Source organism: Mesoplodon mirus (assembly GCF_964341445.2).
Source record: "Mesoplodon mirus genome assembly, chromosome: 14".
Classification (NCBI taxonomy): Eukaryota; Metazoa; Chordata; class Mammalia; order Artiodactyla; family Ziphiidae; genus Mesoplodon; species Mesoplodon mirus.
The window spans coordinates 59,524,228-59,549,556 of record NC_138990.1 but is presented as its reverse complement, the minus strand read 5'-3'; the positions used below and the strand labels follow the sequence as shown (position 1 = coordinate 59,549,556).

General features: G+C 49.8%; 1 long non-coding RNA gene across 1 annotated transcript in view; it reads right to left on the bottom strand.

Moving 5' to 3' along the window:
* Window positions 1-4,306: 4,306 nt before the first annotated feature.
* The window catches only part of LOC309815680, a 188,661-nt gene continuing 167,638 nt past the window's right edge, over window positions 4,307-25,329 (bottom strand). The window contains exon 4 of the long non-coding RNA XR_014295918.1: window positions 4,307-4,405. This is a non-coding gene — a long non-coding RNA (uncharacterized lncRNA). The remainder of the gene's footprint in view (window positions 4,406-25,329) is intronic.

Genomic DNA, 25,329 nt, shown 5'->3' with positions numbered 1-25,329 from the left:
AGGGCTCAAGGGTTGGCAAGCGTTTGGTCCCTGGCGACCTCGGAGAGGGCTCAGTGGTGTGGTGGACAGAGCAGAGCTCAGGAGGTGTACGACTTTCTTATTGCTGTGTAACAAATCACCACAAACGGAGTGACTTAAATAGTACAATTTTATTCTCTTCCAGTTCTAGCGGTCCAAAATCCAAAATCAGGCTCACTGGGCTAAAGTCAAGGTGCCAGACGGCTGGTTCCTTACGTAGGCTCCAGTGGAGAACCCATCTCCTCGCCTCTTCAGCCTCTCATGGCTGCCTCTATTCCTTGGCTTGTGGCCCCTTCCTCCATCTTCAAAGGACATCACTCTAATCTCTGCTTCTGTCATCCCCATCGTCTTCTACTCTTTGATCTCCTGACCGCCTCTTAAAGGATCCTTGCGATTACATTAGACCAACCCAAATAACCCAAGATAATCTCCCCATCTCAAGATCCTTCATTTAATCGCACAGGCAAAGTCCTACATAAGGTGACATGGACAGATTCCAGGGATTGGGACATGGACATTTTGCAGCAGGAGGCATTATTCAGCCTTCCACTATTTGGGTGGCAGGGGCTGATGGTGGAAGGGAAGAAGAGGGAATGGAGAAGGTGAGTGGAGACAATTCACTGGAAAACGAGGGAGAAAGGAAGGAGGGATGGCACAGAGTCATCCAGACGAAGACCCAGCCTGGTTGGAGAGAAGTGGCTTTTAGGATTTTTTTTTTTTCCCATCCTGTTGTGTCTCCTTCTCTCCCTCCTTCCCGAAGCCTAATGGGAAAATTAGAAACATAAGCCATGAGGGATCAACTGCTTCCTCTCACTCAGGAGACCGCCCCCCTCCCACCGGGGTCTTCCAAGCTCCATGAGCTGAAATCTGCATTTTGAAAAGATTGGTTCTCATTTTATTTCCAACGGCTCCTTCATAAAAAAAAAAGCTGATTATACTATTAATTTTTCAAGTTCAGATATTGACGTCCAGCTTAGAAAGGTGATGATTTAATTCACGTTCCTCAACTTCCACGTCCACTCAATACCTTCTGAAAAATTTTTCTCGTTGTGCAACTGGTTTTCATTCTCCAACTGATTTTATATGTAGCTTAATTTTTTCCCCAGCTTTAGTGAGATATAAGTGACAAGGGATCTACATTTTTAAACCACAAGGAAAAGAAACCCAGAGCTACCAAGAATAATATTTTATTGACTTGGAACGGGTTTTGGAAGCTGTATTTTTAAACCAACTAGGTGATTTTGATGATCAGACAGTTTGAGGTGGTTTCCCCCACCCCGCCCCTTTCCTCTTTCTCTTCCCTTCAGTAAACTGTTTTTCAACTTTGTTTTTCAGTGAAAACCATTTCCTCCTCACCGTGGACTTGATCCAGAGGCTGCGCCCATCTCTCCCACGTCAACAGTCCTGTGTCCTTGGCAGAGGACAGTGCTCTCATTCTGGGCCTTTCCCTCTTCCTCAGCCAAACCCCTGCTTCTGCACCTCTGTGCAGCTAATAAAAAGGCTGAGTTCCCTGCTGCAGGGAAAGCTCCCACCCGCTGCCATTCTCAGGGATGAGGGGAATGTGCAGCGTTCTTTGCATTTTCCCAGAGCAGCTAGCTCTGTCCCAGGCCTCAGGCGTCCCCAGGTTGAGGTAGAATCTAGCCACAACCAATTTCCAGAGCCAAACAGTCCTGAGTGAACCTGCAGAAATGCAAGAGCTGGGTGCTTCCTGAGTAAAGTTTTCCCGTTTGAGGGCATGAATTGATTTGGGACAAAAAGCACTTGATGGCCCAGGAGCATAGGATTTGGGGGCTCCCTGTGCTCAGTGGAGGTGGGTGGGTATATTTCCTTGGGCCGCAGAGCCTCTCGTCGGGTGGGATCAGCCACTCCAGCCAGTCGCCACCTGGCCCAGCTTTGGAAGATGCGGAGAATGAATTTCACAGTGGTTTCCACGGGGCCATGGCACTGAAACAGCTGCAGGAGGGGACACAGCTGGCGCGGTCCCCACCCCTTCCTACAGAGCTGCTCTGGAGGAATGCCACCCTCCCCGTGGGGCGTGAGAGGGTCCTCCTTGCTGTGGTTCCAGGGGCCGTGGGAAGGTACCTCGCAGCTAAACCCCCATTTTTGAGGGCACAAGTCGGGCTTTATTAAAATAAAACCCCATCGTCACTTATTCCAGTAACTCCCCAACCTAGATAAACATCAGGATCACCCAGGATGTTTATTAAAAAATAAAGATTAATAAAAATAGTGAGTTTGGGAACCCATCCCAGACCTAATGAATGAGAATCTCTTTGAGGAGGGCTGAGGCTGGAATCAGTGTGATGCGGTTTTATCAGACTGCTTTCCTGGTTCCAGAAGTTTGAGCCCCTAGAATGAGAGCGTGAAGAGGGAATGGTGGGGTCCCGGTTGAGAGAAAATATTTAGAGTCACCGTTCAGAGGCATATCTATGTGCCAGAGAATTGCAAACTTCAGTTAAATAGGACATTATCTTATTTAGTCCTCAAAACAAAGGTATGGCCAATGATTACCTCCATTTTGCTGATGAGGACATGGGAGCTCAAAAAGGTCACATGGCTCAGAAGAGGCAAAGCTGGAACTCAGATCCAGATCTTTCTCTTAGCATCTCTGCCATGGAAAGGATAATGTGAACCCAGGGCACCACCTTAGGAGGTAGGGCAGCACATGACCAAACTGTGACATCAACACCAGTGAGGCTGATTTTGGACTTCTGACTTCAAGAACTGTAAGAGAATAAATTTGCATTGTTTTTAAGTCACTCGGCTTGTGGTGATTTGTTATAGCGGCAACAAGAAACGCATCCACTAGCCTAGAGATAGAGAACTAGCAAGTGGTCGAGCCTCTTCTGGACCCGCAGGCCCAGCTCTGTGGAGTCCCTGTCCCACACTGCTTGGGGTTGGGCTAGAAGTGCACGTGAGTCCCTGAAGGGGCCCAGACAACACGGTTGGTGAGATACGGGCCTGTGGGAGGTGTGTGCACGTGCCTGTGTGTTAGAGCGAAGGGAAGAGCACACCTTCATGCATCGGGAATTTCTGGGTAGACGATCCACCAAAGCCATGTCAACATTTTTCTCTCCAGGAAAAAATTACTCAATCCCTACCAAAAAAGTCACAGTTTCACACGCACATACCTGGACGGACTTGTGGGGCCTAGGGAGAAGCAAAACACCCCTCCCGCTCCAGGCGTCTTTAATTTTCACGGGGCAGGGAGCACAGCTGAGGGAGGCTGGGGGAGCCATCAGCCAAGGACTGTGGACACATTGTGACATCTGGACTTCCCTAAAGCTCTGGGGTCCCGTGGAGTGAGCGTTCCACCCCTACCCCCATCCCCGCAGGGCTTCCCATTTCCACAAAATCTCTGGGAAAAGTTGACACATTTTTTTTTAGCAGCAGAGAGCAATTGGAATTTCCAGCTTAATTCCAGATATGGTGCTGACTGTGCTGGGGAGTTTGGCCTTATAAAGCATCCGGAGGCCCATCATCCCATCGGACACCCCCAGCACTGGCCGGTACAATTGTGCGCGTCCCCCTTCTTCAACTCCGGGTCTTGCAGTTGGACTTTTCTCTGGAGAGCTGGAGAGAGCCTATGCATGCGGTTTTCACACGTGTGGAGAGGGCTGGGTGTTGGCTGGGCCTGAGCCGGCAGGCTGGAGCCCAGAGAGCCTCTGGGGCAGGTAGTGGGGGCCATGACAGAGAAGGAACCAAGTCGTGAGGAGTGATCTGGGGACGTGGACGAGGCCAGAGACTGGATCTGGAGCAGGCTGCGGAGGGGGCGGGGGGCGGCGCTCAGGGAACCAAGGGGCCAGTCTAAACTGAGGTCATAGCTGGTGCCTGGCCAGGGGCTGCTGAGAGGGCAGGCAGAATGGAAAGGCCCTTAACCCAGCCAGCGTACCCTGGTTCCTGGGGCTCAGTCCCCCAGACAAGACGTCAGGACCAGATGGCTCCTTGGCAGGAGTGAGGGTCCCACTCGATGCTTCAGTGAAACCACGAGAGGATTAAGAATGTCACTCCCCCCACAAAAATGTCACCCCCCTTTTCACCTAAATGGGAAGGAAGTCCAAAAAAGAGGGGAAATATGTATACATATAGCTGAATCACTTTGCTGAACGGCGGAAACTAACACAACATTGTAAAACAACTATACTCCAATAAAAATTCATTGAAAACAAAATGTCACCCCCTTTTGGCAGCTTATCTATGATTGCCTTAGTCAGCAGATAGAATAATGCACCACCCCCCAAGATGGCCACATCCTAATTCCCAGAACCTATGAATATGTTACCTCACAGGCAAAAGACTTGGCTGATGTCATCATGTTAAGGGTCTTGAGATGCGGAGATTGTCCTGGAGTGTCTGGGAGGGTCCACTGTAATCACAAGGCTTCCTCCTAAGAGGGAAGCAAGAAGGTCAAAGTAATGGAAAGACAATGCGACAGCATGATGGAGGAAGGGGCCACAGGGCAAGGAATGCAGGCGGCTTCTAGAATCTGGAAAAGGCAAGGAGATGGAGTTTCCCCTACAGCCTCCAGAAAGAACACAGCATTGCCAGGACTTTGACTTTAGCCTGGTGAGGCCGATTTTGGACTTCTGACCTCCAGTAATGTAAAATAAATTTGTGTGTTTTAAACCACGAAGTTTGTGGTGATCTGTTACAGCAGCGATAGGAAACGAAAACACCCTCCCATCGTGTGGTGGCTGTCATGCCCTGCCCCATTCCCTTCAACAAGCGTCTTTTCAACGTGACACAGGGTGAGGGGAGTATCCCACTTGTCCTCTCCCCAACGGCCCTGGCTGAGCACCAGCACAGACCACCATGAGGAGGCCGGGAGGGGCTGCTTCTAGCCAGCCAGGGCCTCCAGTTGATAGCAGAGCTGGGCCCTATCCAGGACCCCAGACTCCTGGGCCAAGACCTTCCCCCTCAGCCACTGCCTTCCTTCACCCCGTGGATGAGACAGCCACGCGCCTGCTGTTTTCTCCAGCCCTCTACCGTCCCCCCATCCTCTGGGGCTCTGGTGTCCGCTGCCAACAAGGAGAACAACATTTTCAAGCTGCAAAAGAGGGAACCAGAACACACACACACACACACACACACACACCTCTGGAAGTACTTGCTTCCTGGGAACTAGACGTCAGCTACACCTGCTGTAAACAGGGTTCTAACAAACCCAGGGGCTGTGTTGAGCCAGGGCAGGAGGTGGCCCGGCAGGGTCAGTGTGTGTGGACATGGGACAATACAGAGGGACACAGGACCCCGCATCCCTGCCCCCGAGAATGTTGAGATTCCACAGCACCCCCGTCACTTATTTCTCTCCCCTCTCCTTACAAGGCCAAGCATAGACACCTATGCACGAGTCACACAGGCACCCGCACGCACACAAACATACACAGGGACACAAGCGGTGCTGGCGTGTGCAAAGAGAAAATGGGCAAACACGTGTGCACAGACACCACCCAACACACTTAAACACAGGCAGTTGTGCCTCAGCAGGGCAGACATCGACACGCCCACATACACAGATACCGTACACACTTGCACACACCCACAGGGGTGCACACACATACAGACACACCCATGCACGAGTAAAGAGCACCTGTGCAGATGGACACCTGGACACCTGTGAGCAGAGAGGACTGTCCAGTGCTTCCCACACCTCCCTGCAGGGAGGGAGGTGGAGATTCCCTCCCCGACCCACCCTCCTGAGCTCTGCTCTGGAGCCCTCTGCTGGGGAGGCCAGGAACAGGCTGTCAGGCCCTCCTTGGCCCTGGAGCTGAGCTGGCCTGGACTGGGGGTTTGGAGGGAAGGGGCATGAGGAGAGAAAGGGAACCAACCAGAGCCAGCCCCTGGGCCCTCAGCATCCTGCCCCCACGTGGTGCAAATGATTTTCTGCAGCTTCCAATCTAGGGCTGAAGGAGAGATTTCCCTCGCAAAGATTCCTCTCGGACCCCAGACTCTTTTTGCCAGACTCCAGGCCCACCGTGCCCTTTCAGTGGGCACTGTTAGTATGGCTGCGTGCGGAGGAAGGGGGCCTGGACTGGTAGCGTCACACACCCCTCTCTCGAGGACAAGGCGGCTTTACCCTCCCACACTCCAGGAGCCCAAGCTGACTCCACCCTACTCCCCTCACCCAACCCGGGCCATCTTGCAGTGGTACTGCTGGGCACCCAGCCCCCTTGCCACCCACAGGGTCTCTGACTCTGCTTGTTACAGCTGCCTGTTCAAACCTCCACCTCCTGTAATTCTTCACAGAAACCACCCTCCTGCTCTCAACGGCTTTTTCTTTCCATTTTCTCCTGGGGGAGAGGGAGGAAATGAAGAAGATCTGGGCTTTGGAATAAGATGGATGAACCTGAATTCAGATCTCAGCCCAGAGGTGGGATTTACTCACCAGCTATGGGCCTCTTGGGCAGCTAACCTAACTGCCCTCAGCCTCAGCTTCACCAGGTAGAATGGAGATCATGTTACTTAGGTGGCAGGGTGAGAACATTCTCAGTGCCCAGGACCAGAGCTGGTGTAAGGGGTGAGCCAGCCAGGCAGCTGGCTAGGGTGCCGTCTTTATGAGGTACTCAGTCATCACTGGACATATAAGGAGATGAAAAAACCACGTTAAAAGAGATGGAACTCTTTTAAGGGTCAGTTGGACATTCTGCTTTAATAAGCTACTTGTAATGGGGTGGTGGGGGGACTCCAAAAGAAGAGGCCGGAATAACGATAGTTGGTCTCTAAGCTGTTCCGTAAGGAGGGCGGGGCAAGGTCTCTAGAGAGTTTTTGTGTATCTAATTGCAGCATGCAAGTTCAGCGTCAGAGCTGAACTGCTCAGAGCAGATGGAGTATTGCAGCAGGGGTCCCCTCCTCTGCCCACTCCCCCCTTTCTCCAAGCAGAGATCAGTTCCACTATACTAAACTTGAACTGATAGTAAAGGAATACCAGTTTGATGGGACATAAAATGATTAGCCTGCTTGGGGGACCCACATACTTCCCTATTGGGCATGTGGAAGGTGCTTAATAAATGTTAGTCAGGTCTGTTCTCTCCAGTGCTTGGTCCGAAGATTTCTCTGCAGCCCCCTCCACTCAGCCTAGCCCTTCTCGAATCCTCTCTGCCTGGTCCTTGGGTCTACAGCATCACTTAGTTCTTCACCACACCCTTTCCCCCCAACCTTAGCCCACTGGCCCAGCCCATCCTGCAAGCCTCAAGGCTTCTAGCAGACGTCAAGATTTCCATTTCTTGGGAAGTCAGATAGCTCATATACATTATCCTGTTTAAAACAACAAAAGGCAGCTGCTATCTTGCCCCGGAGGAAAGTATCTCCTTATCTTAAATGTCTACCATCAGGCAGTCCCCGCGTGCCAGTGAGTAACATTTCAAAAGTTGGTTTCTGGGAAGTGGACTGGGGTTCCAAGAGAAAATCGAGGACTCAGCGTTATGAATGGGGTTCAGTTTTCCAGGTTGAGCCATAAATGCTCATTTAACGCATCACAAGGCTGGGCTGCCACACACCCACACAGGGGAAAAAAGAAAAACCCTCCTGTTTCAAGACCTATAGGTAGAAATGGAAAATAACAATGTGGGTGTAGAAAATTGTTTATTTTTTCTTGAAAGCTGGTGCTTGAGGGAAAGCAGGTTTCTTACCAGGAGTATGAGGCGATGTGTGGGACATTCTGAAGGAAACTTTGAGGTGTTTTCAAAGGCTTTAGAGGCTGAAAGCTTTTGTTCTTCAACATTCTGATGAATCTTTCTGGAGTTCAGTCTGCCTTTTTTTTTGACACGGGCCAGTCCTGGCTCTATCCTGACATGCAGTCAGCCAGGATTGTTTGGGTGGAAAGAATAAACTGGAGAAAGGAACTCATGAGGTAACTGGGGTCGGGTTGTTAGAAAGGAGATGAAGGAGTGGATTCAAGGGTGTGTAATTTGGGTTTTAAAGATGCCCTGAGGGGAATTCCCTGGCAGTCCAGTGGTTAGGATTCCACGCTCTCACTGCTGAGGGCATGGGTTCAATCCCTGGTCTTGGAACTAAGATCCCACAAGCTTAAAAAAAAAAAAAAAGGCCTGAGGAAGAATGAGCTGAACTGAACTGATTGTGGTAAAAAACAAAGAACAAAAACAGAAGGAAAAGGGAAATTATGGTACATACGTGACCCCATCCTTCCAATCTCAAAAGAAACAAAAGGAGGTGGAAGCTGGACTGTTCCAAGGCTGGCCACCAGGTGACACCACAGGCCCAGGACAGCTTGGTTGCAGTCATGGCAGGTAGAGGGGACTCGGGAGGTCCCAGGGGACTGGGGGAGTCACAGGTTTGGAAGCACAGGACATTCTCAGATTCCATCCTCCTTCTGACTGAGTTGGAGAGAGAACGCTCATGCACATTCCCTTCCTTCTTCAGCTCCCATCCCATCTCCCCTGAGGGCTTTATGCTGATATACTAGGTGGCATGGGGATGGATGGTGCCCAGAGGGATGGGGGCCCAGGACGGGGGGGTGAGTGAAGAGACGAGGGAGATGAGGCTCAGGAAGGTCTTGGACAGAACCTTGATAGCGTGAGGGGAGAGAAGACCATGAACCTTTGTTGAAAGTCTGCCTCCACTCACAGGTCCTGACGCAGGGAAGCCCAGGAGGGAATCAAGCCACCTACAGGGCTGCCCACGGATGCAGGTGATTCAGAGTTTAGGTTTGGCTGATAACAGCCCCAGAAAAGCTGAGAATGAGCCCTTTGTGAGGGTGGCTCCTCTGCAGGCCCCCTCCTCACAGCTGGGCCGGCTCTGAGGAGAGCTGCCTTGCAGGAAACAGGACTGACTGGAAAAATGTAAAGAAACTGAACATTCTCTACAGTGAGATGCTGTGTGAGAACTTTAAGATGCCTCAGGGCAAATGTGCAGGAGAAAGATGCACCTTGGCTGGAGCCCACTTTATTTTCATCCAGGTTTTCAATCTCATCTGTATCCCCTCCCTCCCACCCCCAAGTACCCCAGAGAAAACATCACTTTCAGTACTGTGTAAGTCAGAACTCTGGGTTGCAAATGGTCAAAACTCAGCTTGAATCAACTTGGTGAAAAGGGGCATTGACTAACTAGTTCATTCAGGGCAAGAATGGAGCTCACCCTGCTGGGACTCCCTTCTCTCTGCATCTCTCAGAGGCTGGTGTCATCCTATCTTCTGCAGACAGGCTTTACCCTGCCTTGGCAGGGAAAATGACCATGGTCAGTTCAGGGTTTATGATCAGAAAGGAAATTACACCATCTGCTACTTGGTTAGCGAAAAGTCCTGAGGAAGAACACTGATTGGCTCACCTTGAGTCATGTGCTCAGTTCTGGACCAATTGCTGTGGCCAGAGGGATGCATTGTTGTGGTTCTCCCAGATTGAGTCACTTGCCCAACTCTGTGGGAATGAGGTACTGAACAGACACATACAATACAATAACCTCCTTGCTGTGTACTTGGGGTCTCTTGAGGCAGAACTGCTAGTTGTTCCCCTAATAACAATTTCCCCTTTTCTCTAACAGAACAAAAGGTGCTTACTGGGATACATGGCTGCCTGGAATAAAAACTACATTTCCCAGGTTCCCTTGCAGCTAAGAATGATCAGGCTGCTAAGAGTTCTGGACAATGGGATGTGAGCAAAGCCAGGTGTGAAACTTCCAGATGGGGAGCATACTCTTGGCCCTCTTTCCCCCACTTTGTGCGATCTGGAAGCCTATGTGATGGTGAGCCACTTTGGATCCTATGGGTGAGAACAAGACCACAGAGACGGCAGAGTAACAAGTCAGTTAGAAGAAGTCTGAGTCCCTGATACCATTGTGGCCCCAAACTGTTTATGCCTGGACTGTTACACGGACATCTCTCTTGTTTAAGCCACTCTTATTTTGGGTCTCTGTTACATCAGCCAAGGCTATATCCTCAGTAATACATCTTGGGACCTTCTCTTGGTACCCACTGCTGTGGGCTGAAAATGCCATCTCTTGTATCCAGGACAGAATTTGTTCTCTGACCATGTATATATACCTCCATCCAAATCCAGAAAAGTCCTCCTAGTAACCAACCTACCGTTTGCTGGGAGTGTGACCAGACACATCACAGAGGCAGATCTGTTCTCTTTAACCTGAGAAGTTATTTTCATTTCTCCCTACACCCTGACTCCATCTCACTGGGCATGTTCCAAAGTGTTTTGTATGTGGGTTAGACCAGACTCTGTGTCAGCCCAGGGCTCCTATAGAGTGGAGGCCATGCTCCCTCATCAGACCGGGACTTCTGAGCGCTGGAGCCGTAGAGGAGTATAAAGCCCGGGCCCTGCCCCCGGGATACTAGCTGTGCCCTTCTCTTTAAGGTAAGGGCAGCACACAGATGGCCCATCTGTCTCTGAGGCAGGAAACCTGGGGCACAGAGTTACAGAGAGCCGAGCAGTGGAGGACTCAGGAGAAACTGCTGATTCCTCCCTCTTCTGCTGTCACCTGGGAGCGTTCCGACTTTGGGCTTCTACTCAGATCTTTGAGGCCCATGGTCCTGAGGGAGGGAAGAGAAAGCACCAGCGGGGTAGGGGCTGGGTTTCTGGGATGGGGGAGAGGCAGTGGCTAGGTCATATCTGAGGTCAGTGTAGGAGATGAGGCACAGAAGATAATCCAGGGACTTTGAGTCTAACGATCCCAGACCCTCATTCCAAGCTTTCATGGTTTAAGAAGGATAATTGAGTTAATCCTAGGTGGGAAATCCAGAAGGAAAACTTGCCTCAGACCACAGAAACACAGGCTGGGCTGGGCTGGGCTCTTCCTTTCTTTCTGTACTGATTGTGTTGAAGAACAATGGTGGGCAGGCCCGTGTCTCTCTTAGAGCCGTCCTTGGCTCCCAAGTGGCTGGCTTCACCTCTTCTTCTTTCCCTCTGAATATCTTCCCTCAGAGGGGCCTCCCTGAGAGCCAAGATGGTGTCTCTACCCTCAGACTGGGGTCTGAAGACTTCTCATAGGGCAAGTTGGACTAGCCCAGGGCTAACCTGAACCAACAGGAAGGTGACGTCAGGTGTCCAGGCTGCATCCCTGGATCTCCTTAGAGATGGAGGCAAGACCTCCAGCCCCACCTCTCTAACCAAGGCAGTTCTCTGCACTGGTTTCCCCTGACCGCAGCACTGGATCTAAGGGAAGAGTACTGACTCCCTGGCTCCCTTTCCCATGAGGTGCATCAACCCTGAGAGACAAACAGGGCTGATGACACAATGGCAGGGAAGCAAGATGCTGAGTGATGACCCTTCCACGCACGTGCCACAGCACGCAGCGCTCCTAGCTGGTGAGACAGCCGAGGCTGGCCTCCCCTCCCACCACAGCACGGCTTCCCCGCCTGCCTCGGCTGAGCCCTGAGATGCCTGCCTGCCCTCCCCTGCGATCTGCCCTCCCTCTGCTCTTACACGATGCGCCCTGGAGCTCCTGCACCACAGGCAGTGCTCTCTCCTAGACCTTCAGCCTCTTCTTGGAACGTGTCCTCCTCCTCCTGGCCCTGAGCTACCACCTCCCAGCAGCCCTCTCAGGTGGAGGATGTTTAATCTCACATTCTCTGCACCTCAGGGTTAAAAGATGGAGCTTGTCCGTATTATTCCTCATGGTAATTTCCAGCCCATTACTCCCATCCTCTTGTAAAGACCTGAACCATTGACACTGCTGCTTCCAGCTATGCCATCCTCCCTCCTCAGCCCTGTCATCTCCCAGCCTCCCAGGCTTGCTCCCTTCCCCACTGAAGACCCACATTCCAGCATCCTCATCTTCTCCTGCACCCCCTCCTGCCACTATCCTAGACAAATAGAATGACCTATATCCACACTCTGACCTCTTGCTTTCATCACCTACATCTCCAATAATTCCCGCCTTAGCTATCCATTGCCACATTTAGCCCTGAAGACCTTATGGCCACCCAAAGCCTTACTTCTGAAGCCAGAACTTCTCACCTTCCACTATCCATCCATCCATCCATTGCCTCCAAGCCTTTCTGCTTCCTGGCCCAGGTGGCCCTGCCACAGCTCTCTGGCCTCATAGAACTCTCCAGTCCACTGATTCCTTCACTTTCTCTCTATCCATCAGCCCCCTCCTGCCTTCACTTCTCTCCTCTCCCAGCTTAGAGTCCATGGTTTGTGGATGAATAAACTGTGGGATATTCACACAATGGACTATCACAAAGCAGGTTAAATAAATGAGCCACAGCAAAGTAAAACAATGTGAATAAATCTTAGCCATATACAATTAGGTAAAAAATGTAAGTCCCCAAAGATTACATGGAGAACAATACCCTTTTAATGAGGTTAAAAACAATTAATATAAAATATATAATTTTTGGAAATATATGTAGATGCAATAAAACTATATAAAAAGGATATCAAGGGAATGTGGTACACAGACTTCAGGATGACAATTACTGTGGGTCGGGGGAAGTAGGGAGTTGGGATGGCGAGGAGGAATCATATGGAAAGATGTGGGTCATTGTCAAGGCTTTGGTTTGGGTGGTGGTTTTGCAGGAGCCTATTTAATCATTACAAATAACTAATTAAAAATATAGCACGGGGCTTCCCTGGTGGCGGAGTGGTTGGGAGTCCGCCTGCCGGTGCAGGGGACACGGGTTCATGCCCTGGTCTGGGAGGATCCCACATGCCGCGGAGCGGCTGGGCCCGTGAGCCATGGCCGCTGGGCCTGTGCGTCCGGAGCTTGTGCTCTGCAACGGGAGAGGCCACAACAGTGAGAGGCCCACATACTGCAAAAAAAAAAAAAAAAAAAAATAGCACGAGGGCTTCCCTGGTAGCGCAGTGGTTGAAAATCTGCCTGCCGATGCAGGGGACAAGGGTTCGAGCCCTTCCCTTCCCTAGTGGGAAGATCCCACGGCAACTAGGTCCGTGAGCCACAACTACTGAGCCTGCGTGTCTGGAGCCTGTGCTCCGCAACAAGAGAGGCCGCGACAGTGAGAGGCCCGCGCACCGCGATAAAGAGTGGCCCTTGCTCGCCACAACTAGAGAAAGCCCTCGCACAGAAACGAAGACCCAACACAGTCAAAAATTAATTAATTAATTTTAAAAAATATATATATATAGCATGAGTGGATCAACGATGAGTACGTCAGGGAACAAAGGATGTGTGGAGGAGTCCAATGAAATCAAGATTCCATGGGTTATCATGGCTTTATTCTCTTGCAATTATATTGAACCTCCCTCATCTTCCCACCAGTAAATTCACAGATATTCCCGTGTCTGCCTCATTACAATGGAAGAAGTGTCCCAGTTTCTTCAGTGAAAGAAAAATTTCATCTCTTGCTCCCTGAATCCCATTCCTTCTCATCTTCTCAAGGGCTTTTTCCCTTCGGCTCTCTCCCCACTCTCTTTCCTCATCAATCTCTCCCTCCTTAATGGGTTATTTCCACGAGCACACAACATGCTCTAGTCTCTCCCATCTTAAAAACAAATAAACTGGGAATTCCCTGATGGTCCAGTGGTTAGGATCCGGCGCTTTCACTGCCATAGCCCGGGTTCAAACCCTGGTCGGGGAACTGAGATCCCGCAAGTCATGCGGCGCGGCCGGAAATAAAAAGGAAAAAACAGATAAACTTTCTGTATTAGTTAGGATAACGTTAGGCTGCTGTAACAGAGAAATCCCCAAAGACTGTACCAAAGGTAGAAGTTGACTCTCACATGAAAAGCCTAGGAAGGCCGTGTAGGGGTGATATGGTAACTTCTTCTCTCTGTTGCTCTGCCATCCTTAACTTGCAGCTTCTCTCCAAGATGGATGCCCCAGCTCTTGCCAGCACTTTAACCTCCCAGCCAGAAGGAAAGGGGAAAAGAGGAAGGAGGAGATAAGGCTACTTCCTTTGAGGGACACGGCCTGGAAGTTGCATACATATCCAATCACAAGGTATTGCCCTCAGACTTGGTCAAAAAACGCAACTAGTTGCAAAGGAACTTAAGAAATATGGTCTTCCGTTGGGCAGCAATGTGTCCACTTAAAGATTCCATCACTACTGAAGAAGAGAAGAATGGCTATTGAGGGAAAGCTGGCGATCTCTATCACCCGCTGCACCTTTGACCGCCCAAATAAATGCACGCTCTCTTCTCACACATGCAGCATGCTAATCCCCTTCCCAAGCCCAAACCCACAAGGTTTCATCCATTATGGCAACCAGCTCAGAGCCCAGGCCTTCCTGACAATTGTCAGTTCTTTATATGAAGTTCAGATGTTGGTCTGGTGACATACAAACTAAAAACCAAGTTATCTATTTGCTCCCCTTTACCAACCAGCAACACATACACATATACTCTACGAGGTAGAACCACAATTAATCTGCCATTTGGAGAGGGAAAAATAGAAAACACATAGCAGGAACATAGCAATTAACAGATCCCACTGGGCAGGAATTCCAAAGGTTCCCCGTCTCAGAGAGGAGACTGTTCTTTGGTATTGAATACCTGAAAACATTCTCTGCGGCTCTTGGCTCTGCCTTCTGGGCAGTACTTCTTTGTCTACCTGTTGTCCTCCAGGGCCACATCTGAAAAGGGCATTGGAGAATATACCCTTCTGGGTGGTGAGGGTGCAGTGTTCACAGCCTGTTTCCTGCTGGTGCAGGTTTGGGAGCTCACAGTTTGCTTTAGGAGTTGAGCAATTCTAGAGTTGTACTGGCCAGACTTGTAGACTTTTGCCAATGACTTTCCCTCAAAAACTTAGCATAACATTAAAAAGTTAAATACAAAAAATAATTCAATTTACCATCATATAGAAAAGAATTAAATAGGAATAAATCAAACAAGGTTTGTACATTGAAAACTATAAAACATCATTAAAATAAATTGAAGAGGGCTTCCCTGGTGGCGCAGGGGTTGAGGGTCCGCCTGCCGATGCAGGGGACGTGGGTTCGTGTCCCGGTCCGGGAAGATCCCACATGCCACAGAGTGGCTGGGCCCGTGAGCCATGGCCGCTGAGCCTGTGCGTCCGGAGCCTGTGCTCCGCAACGGGAGAGGCCACAGCAGTGAGAGGCCCGCGTATCACACACACACACAAAAAGCCAATGTTTAATCCAAGATCATGAAGTTTTGTAGTTTCCTTTCTTACATTTAGGTCTATAATCAACTTTGAGTTAATTTTTATATGTGGTGTGAAGTAGGGATCTGATTACATTCTTTTGAATAGGGAGATCTAGTTGCCCCAGGACCATTTTTGAAAAAGACTATTTTTTCACCATGTGTCAAAGTCTCCATGTCCAGAGTCTCAATTCTGTTCCATTGACTTATGTGTCTATTCTTATGCCAGTACCACGCTGTGTTAATATAGTTTTGCAGTAAGTTTTGAAATAGGGTAGTGTGAGTCTTCCAACTTTGTTCTTCTTTTTCAAGACTGTCTTGGCTATGCTGGGCCCCTTGCAATTTTATATGAATCTTAAGATACATTTTCAATTTCTGCAAAAAAGGCAGCTGGAATTTTAATAGAGATTTCATTGAGTCTGTAGGTCATTTGGGGGATTTCCAATCACTGTATGATTTCCATTTCTATGAAATGTCCAGAATAGGCAAATCTACAAAGACAGAAAGTAGATTAGTGGTTGCCAGGGGCTGGGGGCATGGAGGTAGTAATGGGGATTGACTGCTAAAGGGTACAGGGTTCTTTGGGAGGCGATGAAAGTGTTCTAGAATGAAGATAATGGTGATAGCTGCACAACTCTGTGAATACACTAAAACCCACTGAACTGTGTAATTTAAAGGGTGAACTTTATCATATGTGAACTATATCTCAATAAAACTATTTTTTAAAATTTATTTATTTTATTTTTGGCTGCACTGGGTCTTCGTTGCTGCATGCGGGCTTTCTCTAGTTACTGTGAGCAGGGGCTACTCTTGGTTGCGGTGTGTGGGCTTCTTATAGCATTGGCTTCTCTTGTTGTGGAGCATGGGCTCTAGGCACGCAGGCTTCAGTAGTTGTGGCACGCAGGCTCAGTAGTTGTGGCTTGCAGGCTCTAGAGCGCAGGCTCAGTAGTTGAGGCGCATGGGCTTAGTTGCTCCACGGCATGTGGGATCTTCCCAGACCAGGGCTCGAACCCATGTCCCCTGCGTTAGCAGGCGGATTCTTAACCACTGCGCCACCAGGGAAGTTCCTAAAACTATTTTTAAAAAATTAGTATGGGGCTTCCCTGGTGGTGCAGTGGTTGAGAGTCCGCCTGCCGATGCAGGGGACACGGGTTCGTGCCCCGGTCCGGGAGGATCCCACATGCCGCGGAGCGGCTGGGCCCGTGAGCCATGGCCGCCGAGCCTGGGCGTCCGGAGCCTGTGCTCCGCAACGGGAGAGGCCACAACAGTGAGAGGCCCGCGTACCAAAAAAAAAAAAAAAAAAAAAAAAAAAAAAAATTAGTATGACTACAGTCTATTTGTTTGTAATCTGTTCCGTAAGCAAGTAACCCAGCCAAAAAAGCTGGAGCAGACATAATTCTTAAACCTGAAGACATACTTATGCATATTTATTTCCCAGCCTCTATACCCTGCCCATCCTACCCTCTCTTACCTTTACAATAGTTGATGAGGTTACTTAACCTAGTAGGCCTGGGTGGAAAGGCAACACCCTGAATCTGCTCTGGGCTGTTGAACTGACTCCCATTGTCTGGCAGGGTGTTCTTAACTGGAGCTAACTGGGAAAGGCTTGGGCCACAGTCTCGTCTCCTGGGAAAGCTGCCTCTTCAGGGCTCCTTCACGTCACTTCCTCAGTTTGGGGTGCAAAAGCAGTTGACTTTCTCAGCACCTCTCCAAATACTGGATTCTTAGTCAACGTAGCTTACTGGCCACAGGCAGGAAGCATCTCCATGAACAGAGCTCTGTTTATTTTCATCTAGGCTTGCAAACTTCTGTCTCTCTTCTGAGTTTTTCTCTCTTCCAGGACCTTGCTAAATGTGGGGGGAAGACTACCCACTGACACTTGCACCTTTTCTAACCACTTCCTCTAGAAGTAGAGGCTCAGTAGGCATGCGAACTGTCTTCCAAGATATCAGAGGAGATAGTGTTACCAACTGTTTTGCATAGCATGGGTCACCAGCTTTCCAACCTGACATATCTGCTCACTGCACGACGCCTCATGTTTAAAATTTTGCCACGTCCAACATTCCACTTCTGGATATCAAATTCTATGTTAATCAGAATATGGTTTAGACTACTGTAACAAAGGCCTCAAACTACCCTGGCTTACACAAAATAGAAGGTTTTTTTTTTTTTTTTTTTTTTTGGTTTGTTTTTCTCTCATGTACCTTGATGGTTCAGGGCTGATACGGGGGTTTAGTGGTTTTGGAGGACTCAGGTTTCTTGTATCTTTTTACTTCACTACTTTCAACATGCTGCTTCCAGCACACAGTCTAAGACAGCTTCTGTCCGAGGTTGGATTACTCAGGAAACAGACTCTGAGACAGATTTGCAGCCAGGTGTTCTACTGGGGAGTGAACCCTGATGGCAGGGGGAGTGCTGGAGGTAAAACTGGGCAAAGGGCAGAGCTGAGCTGTGATGCAGTCACAACAGAGGACTCAGCCAATCCCAGAGGAGCTCTGGAGCTGGGGTGGCCTTCATAGTTGTCTCAATGAAAGCAAGGAACTAGGCTTGTTACCCCACAAGTCATTGGATACGGGCTCCCTTTTGATACCCCCAGGGAGGAAGCATAACTTTGGGCAAAGCAGTTTCTGGGGAAAGATTCAGCTGAGCTGTGAGGGGACAGTGCTCCTGGCAGTTGGGGGAAGGAGGGCCTCGGTTTTAGATGGGGCATCAGACAGTGTCCACTGGTGTCCAAGGCTACAGAGTCCACGAGAGCTCCCAAGGTTCTCACCACCAGGTTTGCCCATTCAGTGGGAAATGGAAAAGCCCGCACAGTACTTCCACTCACATCCCTTTAACCAGACTTAGCCACATGGTTGCACCTACTTGGAAGGTAAAAACTCGAGAAAGAAAGCAAAAGTGAAGCCATTTGGAGTCATTTGGGAGTCTCTGCCACGTGTCCCTTGATTCCGTATCCTTCTCTAGCCACTGTCTCATTTGTCTGTCCCTCCTCAGAACATGGCTTCCTCCATTTCTGCCTCTATCTTTGCTCCAGAAGGCCCACCTGACATCTCTTGGATGCTGTGTTAGTCTTATTGGATTGTCTCTTTCAGTCACCTGCGAAAGTATTCAAACTAGCTCCTAGGGGAAAAAAGATTTTATGTATTGGATCAAAGAGAGGATCTACCTTCAGGCATGGATGGACCCAGAGGTTCAAATGATGTTACCAGAGCTGTCTCTCTCCATTTCCTGATCTGTCTTTCCTCTGTGTTGGTTTCATTCTCTGGCTGAATGATGCCACGGACAGTGCCAGCCCTACATTTTCTTACAGCTCACAAACTCAGAGAAGAGTGCAATCCTCTCTTCTTCAGTGTCCCCCATGTGTGCTCACCCAAGGACCAACCTTTGTGTCCAGGGGGGTGAGTGCTCTGATTGGCCAGCCTGAGTCATGCCCTTTGGCGTGCTTGGGGAAGTGAGGCCGTGTACGTGATAGCCCAACCAGAAACACTGGCTGGGGCGGGGGGATAGGCAGTGGGCTTCTATTGCTAAAAAGGAGGGAAGGGATGCTGATACTGTTATAGCCTGGGCATCTCAAACTTAACATGTCTACAGCTGAACTCTTGGTTCCCCTCCCAGCCCCAAATATGTGCTGTCTCCACTCTTCCCATATGGTAAATGGCACCTCCATCTACCTAGCTGCTTAAGCAAGATAACTGGGAGCCATCTTTATACCTCCTTCCCTCTTCACCTCACATCCCAACGTTCACTTACAGATTCTACCACTCAAATCCTCTTCAATCAGTCCCATCGTCCATTTTCTCCATCGCCAGTATGTTGTGCAGCCTCCATCACCTCATCCTGTGCTATTCTGATGGCTTCCCCTGTCTCTGTATGCTCACTCTGTCTTGTTGCTGGTTGTTACATGGCAACCAGAGGCATCCTCCTGAAACCTGCACATGAGACTGAATATAACATGATGACTAGGGGTGTACCTGGAACAAATGGGCACCAGTGCAAAGTATCCAATTCTTATTTTCCACTGGAGAAGTCCCAGATTAGAATTCACTGTCACGCATCACAGCACTTGGCACCTGAAGACTGGTTCAGTACCCATTTCCTCCCCCAAACTGGAAGTTCTGGGAGGGCAGGGCTTTTGCCAATCCCATAGTCCACCTCATCTCAGGCACTGTTTGGAGCACACAGCCCTGGGGGCTCGGTGAAGCCAGGATGATGTCCTTGGTAAGAGTGGGAGGGGGTCTTGGAGCCAACTGCTTCCCCCAAGGCACCTTAGATTTTCCAAAGAGGTCAGGATCCTGGGGTGGGTTGGGGACCGCAGAGCTGCCATCTGAGCTCCCTCTATGGGAGAAGACCCAGGGAGAAGGAGGAAGATGGGAAGAGAGGCTGGGCCTAAGGAGGAGGAGAGCCTAAGAAAAAAGGCAGGAGAAAGCCAAAGATAAGGAGGGCACAAAGCACGGAGCTGATCTTCCTGTGCTATGCAGCTGCTTCCCACTAGCTAGCTATTTTGGGATAGGGAGGGTGGGAGGGAGACACAAGAGGGAGGGGATATGGGGATATATGTATATGTATAGCTGATTCACTTTGTTATACAGCAGAAACTAACACACCATTGTAAAACAATTATACTCCAATAAAGATGTTAAAAAAAGAAAGAAGAGCAAGCAGAATGAGAGGGGTGGAGAATTCCAGAGAAGGGGGCAGGATCAGCAGGAGGTAGGCTGGGGGTGGGAGGTTTGCAGAGGAAAGAGAAACCATTCTTTTTGAATGGGTCAGGGTGTGTGTGGGGGGTCTCCCAACACACTGATTCCAAGGTGTGGGAAGCTGAGATCGCCTGCCTTGTGCTGTGGTTTTCTCAGTCAGCCCAAGACCCCTGGGAGGAGAGTGGGGGACACCCAGCCAGAGGCTCCCCCAGTCAGGAGCACCCACAGTCTATGGTGACTGTCCCCAGCACCCTAACTCACTGTTGAGCGGTGGCCCAAGCCCAGCAATGCTCTATCGGGACATGCAATTACAGGGGTTGGGTTACAGCTCCAACATTGGCAAGGGCTCGGTGGCCGGAGATAGGAAGGTGGCACCCGGAAGGGTTGTGTGTGTGCTGAACTGCAGGCTCCCAGCACCTGCCCCCAAGGCCAGCTCACAAGGCCTCCATTGTTGGGGGCTGGCTCCCAGCCCATCACCGGCCAGATAGGAGCTGCTGTTCTGACAAGGCAACAAAAGCACACCCCAAGTTCATACAGATGCCGTTACCCCATCCTTATCAGGCGGAGGGAAGGGAGCTAGCAAAGCTAATGTTGATTCAGAGAGAAAAAGGAAAAAGGCATATTAACAATCATGGCGAAAGTGAGTTCCGGCAGCAGGGGTGAAGATCATGGGTGCTAGTCTGGGGTTTTTATAACGAGCAGCTGGAGGCAGGGGTGGGACGGTGAGGAGTGTCCAGTGGGTGGGGGAGGAGCCCCCCCAGTGTGCCCGGCCCTGTGCCGGGGACAGAAGCCAAGCAGGTGCATTCTGCTGCTTAGAACTTGAAGTCTAGTTAGGAAAACAGGGCTCTTTTCTTCACCCAATATAATCAAGGGTCCACCACTTGCAGGCTCTGTTTGTAAATGCTGGGGGTTCCCGGGGCTGGCGTTCTAGTGGATTGTACCGGAAAATAAAGAGTCCTGAAGACCAGCACCTAGGGGAGCAGGTCGGGGCTCAGACAGAGAGAAGGGGGTCTCGGAGATGGCAGGTCAGCAAAGGCACTGAGGGCTGGGCCTGGGCTGGGGGATGAGGGAGCAGAGTTCCTACCCCTGCTGCCTGCTTCTAGGCAAGGAACCTTGTCTCAATGAGCCAGTTTCTTCTTCTGTAAAATGGGGACAAGAGGAACTACCCAAGGGAATTAACATTGAGAATGGAAAGAGAACCCAGGTAAGCACGGAGCATGGTGGTAAATCACGATAAGTCCTTGGTCAGTCAGATTCACAAGGGTGAGAGAGACGCAGCCACCACGTGCAGGGGGCTGACAGTCAAAAAAGGGAGGTAAGACGGGCTTCCCTGGTGGCGCAGTGGTTGAGCGTCCGCCTGCCGATGCAGGGGACACGGGTTCGTGCCCCGGTCCGAGAGGATCCCACGTGCCGTGGAGCGGCTAGGCCCGTGAGCCATGGCCACTGAGCCTGTGCGTCCGGAGCCTGTGCTCCGCAATGGGAGAGGCCACAACAGTGAGAGGCCCGCGTACCACAAAAAAAATAAAAATAAAAAAAAAGGGAGGTAAGACATGGGAAAGGTGGGGTGGACCCAAGTCAGGGTGGTGGGCTAGGACTGGGTTAGCTGGCGAGGAATGGGGAAGGCAGCTCTGAGGACAGGAAGAGCGGGAGCAAAGGAATGGCAGCCCAAAGGAGCCCAGCCCGTTTGGGGGTGGGAGGTGGTAAGGGTGGGACCATTCACATACCATTGTCCCCTCCCCCATCCCATCCCCAGAGACCCCAGAGTGAGCACACCAAAGACGGTCACTCATGGGGATCACCATTTTAAAATTCTGCTGTGCCCTCTGGGTATGCTTTGAAATACAGATTTGGAAAAAAAGCACTTTAAAGATGAAAAGTCCCTAGAAAATGTCAGTCTGTAGAATCTGCTATCCTTGAAATAGAGACACAGATGCAGAGGACAAACGTATGGACACCAAGGGGGGAAAGTGGCCGGGGTGGTGGTGGTGGTGGTGGGATGAATTGGGAGATTGGGATTGACATATACACACTAATAAGTCTAAAATAGATAACTAATAAGAACCAGCTGTACAAAAAAAATTAAATTTAAAACAATAAAAAACAAAAAAGAATCTGCTTCCCTCAAGGCAGTGAGTAAAGAAGCCCATTCAATGGAGAATGGACTTGATTAAGAGGAAAGGGAATGGACTGCCTGGAAAGTTGGTTGCTGGGGAAACCTGCTATTAGAAAGGGGCCGGGGTTGGGAGGGGGGAAAGCGTGTCCTGTGCATGTGTATCATGCACTAGCAGCCGTCTGAGACCAAGCTGCCACGGGCAGACGCGGCATGGGAGGAATAGAGAGGCTTATTTGTCCACTCGGGCTGCCATAACAAAGTACTGCAGGCTGGGTGTCTTCAACAACAGACATTTATTTCTCACAGTTCTGGAGGCTGGAAGTTCAAAGTTAAGGTGCCAGCTGATTTGCTTCCTGGTGAGGACGCTCATGGCGTGTAGACGGCTCCCTTTCTCTCTGTCTTCCCATGGCTTTTCCTCTGAGCAGGTGCAGAGCGAGAGAAATCTCTCGTGTCTCTTCCTCTTCTTATAAGGACATCAGTCCTGTTGGATTCGGGCACCACCCTCATGACCTCGTTTAACCCTACTTACTTCCTTAGGAGCCCCATTTACAAATACAGAGTCACACTGGGTGGTGAGGGCTTCAGTATATGAATTTGCAGGGGGGGTCACAAACATTTAATCCATCACAGAGATCTCCTTTAGTCTGCAAGAGGCAAGAGAAAGTAGTGTGCTAGAAAATAAAGTTTTCCCTGGGATTAGCAGAACAGATCGCAGATTTAGTCCTCCTCTTGGGGGCAATGAATGCTGACAGCACAGGAAGAGCTACAGATGGCCCATGACTCCCTGGGAGCACTGAGAACACTTTCCAGAGAAATGCTTAAATTGGAATAAGGAAAACAGTTTTTGCATTCATTTGCGAACAGTAGAAACTTAATGATGGAAATACCTGACTGTACCCAGATATGAGTTTTTCTTTAGATCTTAACCATCGGTGAGTAACAAGTCTTTATGATTCTTAGTTTAAGAAAGGTTATAAATACAGGAAATCTCACTGGGATATTAAAAGAGTACGATGTTCCATCTCTTAATCATGAATACCTTAGAAAATCTTGGGACTTCCCTGGCGGTCCAGTGGTTAAGATTCCGCTTTTCCACTGCAGGGGGCAATGGGTTCAATCCCTGTTCAGGGAACTAAGATCTGGCATGCCGCACTGTGTGGCCAAAAAAAAAAAAAGACTTAACTGGTTGGTTCACATTATATAAATGTTGCTCTTATTATTCACGTGATGACTGCTGTGTGAATAGCAGGTGTGGTGCTTGCAGGGAAAGAAAAATAAACCTTTACACAGCCAATTATGTGCCTGTTATTTTATCTACATCATCACATTTAATCCTCCTAACAATCCTGCAAAATTAGCATTAGTCCCATTAATTTGTTGGTTTGTTCGTTTTAAGGCAAGGCTAGGTGGATTTTTCCCCATTTTGCAAAGAGGGAAACTTAGGCTTAGAGAGGTTACTGTAACTCAGTGGAGATTAACCAGCTAGTAAGTGATAGATTCAGGATTCGAACTCGGGTGTTTCTAAAGCTGATGCTCATGCTCTTTACATCCTTTGCTGCCCTAGTCTTGCAAGCCCAAACCAATGAGACAACAAGAGATGTCATGCACTCGGGCACCCGGCCACTTCACCCAGCCATACATGCTCATATGCATGTACATTCACGTCTGTGTCTGGCCATAACCCCCTCCCTCACATCCAGCCATGGGTTGGCTACCTAAGTCCCAGCTGGGGAGTCATACAGTGGAAGGGAGGATATCATGGTGGTTCCTGACACAAGGTCAAGGTGACACCTGCCATTTCCCCTTCTGAATGCCAAGCATTCAATCTGTAATTGATTCTGGGTCCTTCTTTGTCTCAGCATTTTTTTTTTTTTTTTTTTTTGCGATATGAGGGCTTCTCACTGTTGTGGCCTCTCCCGTTGTGGAGCACAGGCTCCGGACGTGCAGGCTCAGCGGCCATGGCTCACGAGCCCAGCCGCTCCGCGGCATGTGGGATCTTCCCGGACCGGGGCACGAACCCGTGTCCTCTGCATTGGCAGGCAGACTCTCAACCACTGCGCCACCAGGGAAGCCCTGCCTCAGTCTTTTATAGAAAGCATAGGCTACCCATACAGTTGGAGTTTCCTTTGTCTCTGCCCTGTCTAGCATGCTAGCCTTGACTGTGGCTCCTCCAAATGCCTTCAGTCCTGTCCCAGTTGACCACCCCCCAGTAGAGAGCCATTTAAATGTGGGGTTCCCTGTGCCAATGCACAGAATTGCAGCCCGTCTCTCCCGTCCCAGTGCTCACTGTGGCCTCTCCCGTTGTGGAGCACAGGCTCCGGACACGCAGGCTCAGCGGCCATGGCTCACAGGCCCAGCCGCTCCGCGGCACCTGGGATCTTCCCGGACCGGGTCACAAACCTGTGTCCCCTGCAACGGCAGGTGGACTCTCAAACACTGCGCCACCAGGGAAGCCCCGCACTGAGTTTTTAATACTCACTGTGGACTGAATTTTTGTGTGCCCCCAAAGTTCACATGTCAAAATTCTAACCCTGACAGGATATCATTAGGAGGTGGGGACTTTGGAGGTGATTAAGTCATAAGGGTGGAATGCTCATGAATGGGATTAATGCCCTTATAAAAGAGACCCCAGAGGGCTCCCTCACCCTTCCCACCATGTGAAGACACAGCCAAAATATGGTCATCTGTGAACTAGGAAGCAGGCTCTCACCAGACACTGAATCTGATGGTGCATTGACCCTGGACTTCCCACCTCCAAAACTGTGAGAAATAAATTTCTGTTGTTTATAAGTCACCCAGTCTATGGTATTCTGTTACAGCAGCCTGAACGGACTAAGACAAGTCTTAACTCAAGTACCCTTCCTCCCGGAAGCCTTCTCTGACCTCCCAAGACCAGGGTGGCTTTCCCTACCCTGGGCACCCATGGCACCCTGAAATTCCCCTATAAGAGCCCCAGCCCTCCTTGTGGTAGGGCTGTATTTACTTGTCAGTCTCGCCCACAACACTGGAAGCTTCCTGAGGGCAGACACTGGCTCTGTCGTCACTGTATCTCCCAAGCACAGCTCACAGTAGGTGCTCAGTTAGGTTCCCACATTTAGCAAATAAAAATTCAGAATGTCCAGTTAGATTTGAATTTTGGATAAACAATGAATACTACTAATAACGAATACTACTAATAATGAATAAAAATACTGCATTATTGTGTCTGGTAACCCTATGCTCCATAAGTGTTTATTGTACTCCTTACTATATGAATGAGCAAAAAGCACAGAGAAAGGAAAAGGCCTTGTATTTGGAAGAAAGCAAGAAACATCAGTTTGCCTGGAACACAGCCCTGGTGCAAATCTGTCACAGAGTGAAACGAAAGGAGCCCAGCACGCCTGTGCTCAGAGCAGCACCCGTACCTAGTAAGAAATCCATCGCCAGTGATGGAGAGATGCGACAGAACGAACATGTTGCAGGGGGGCGCGGGGGGGTG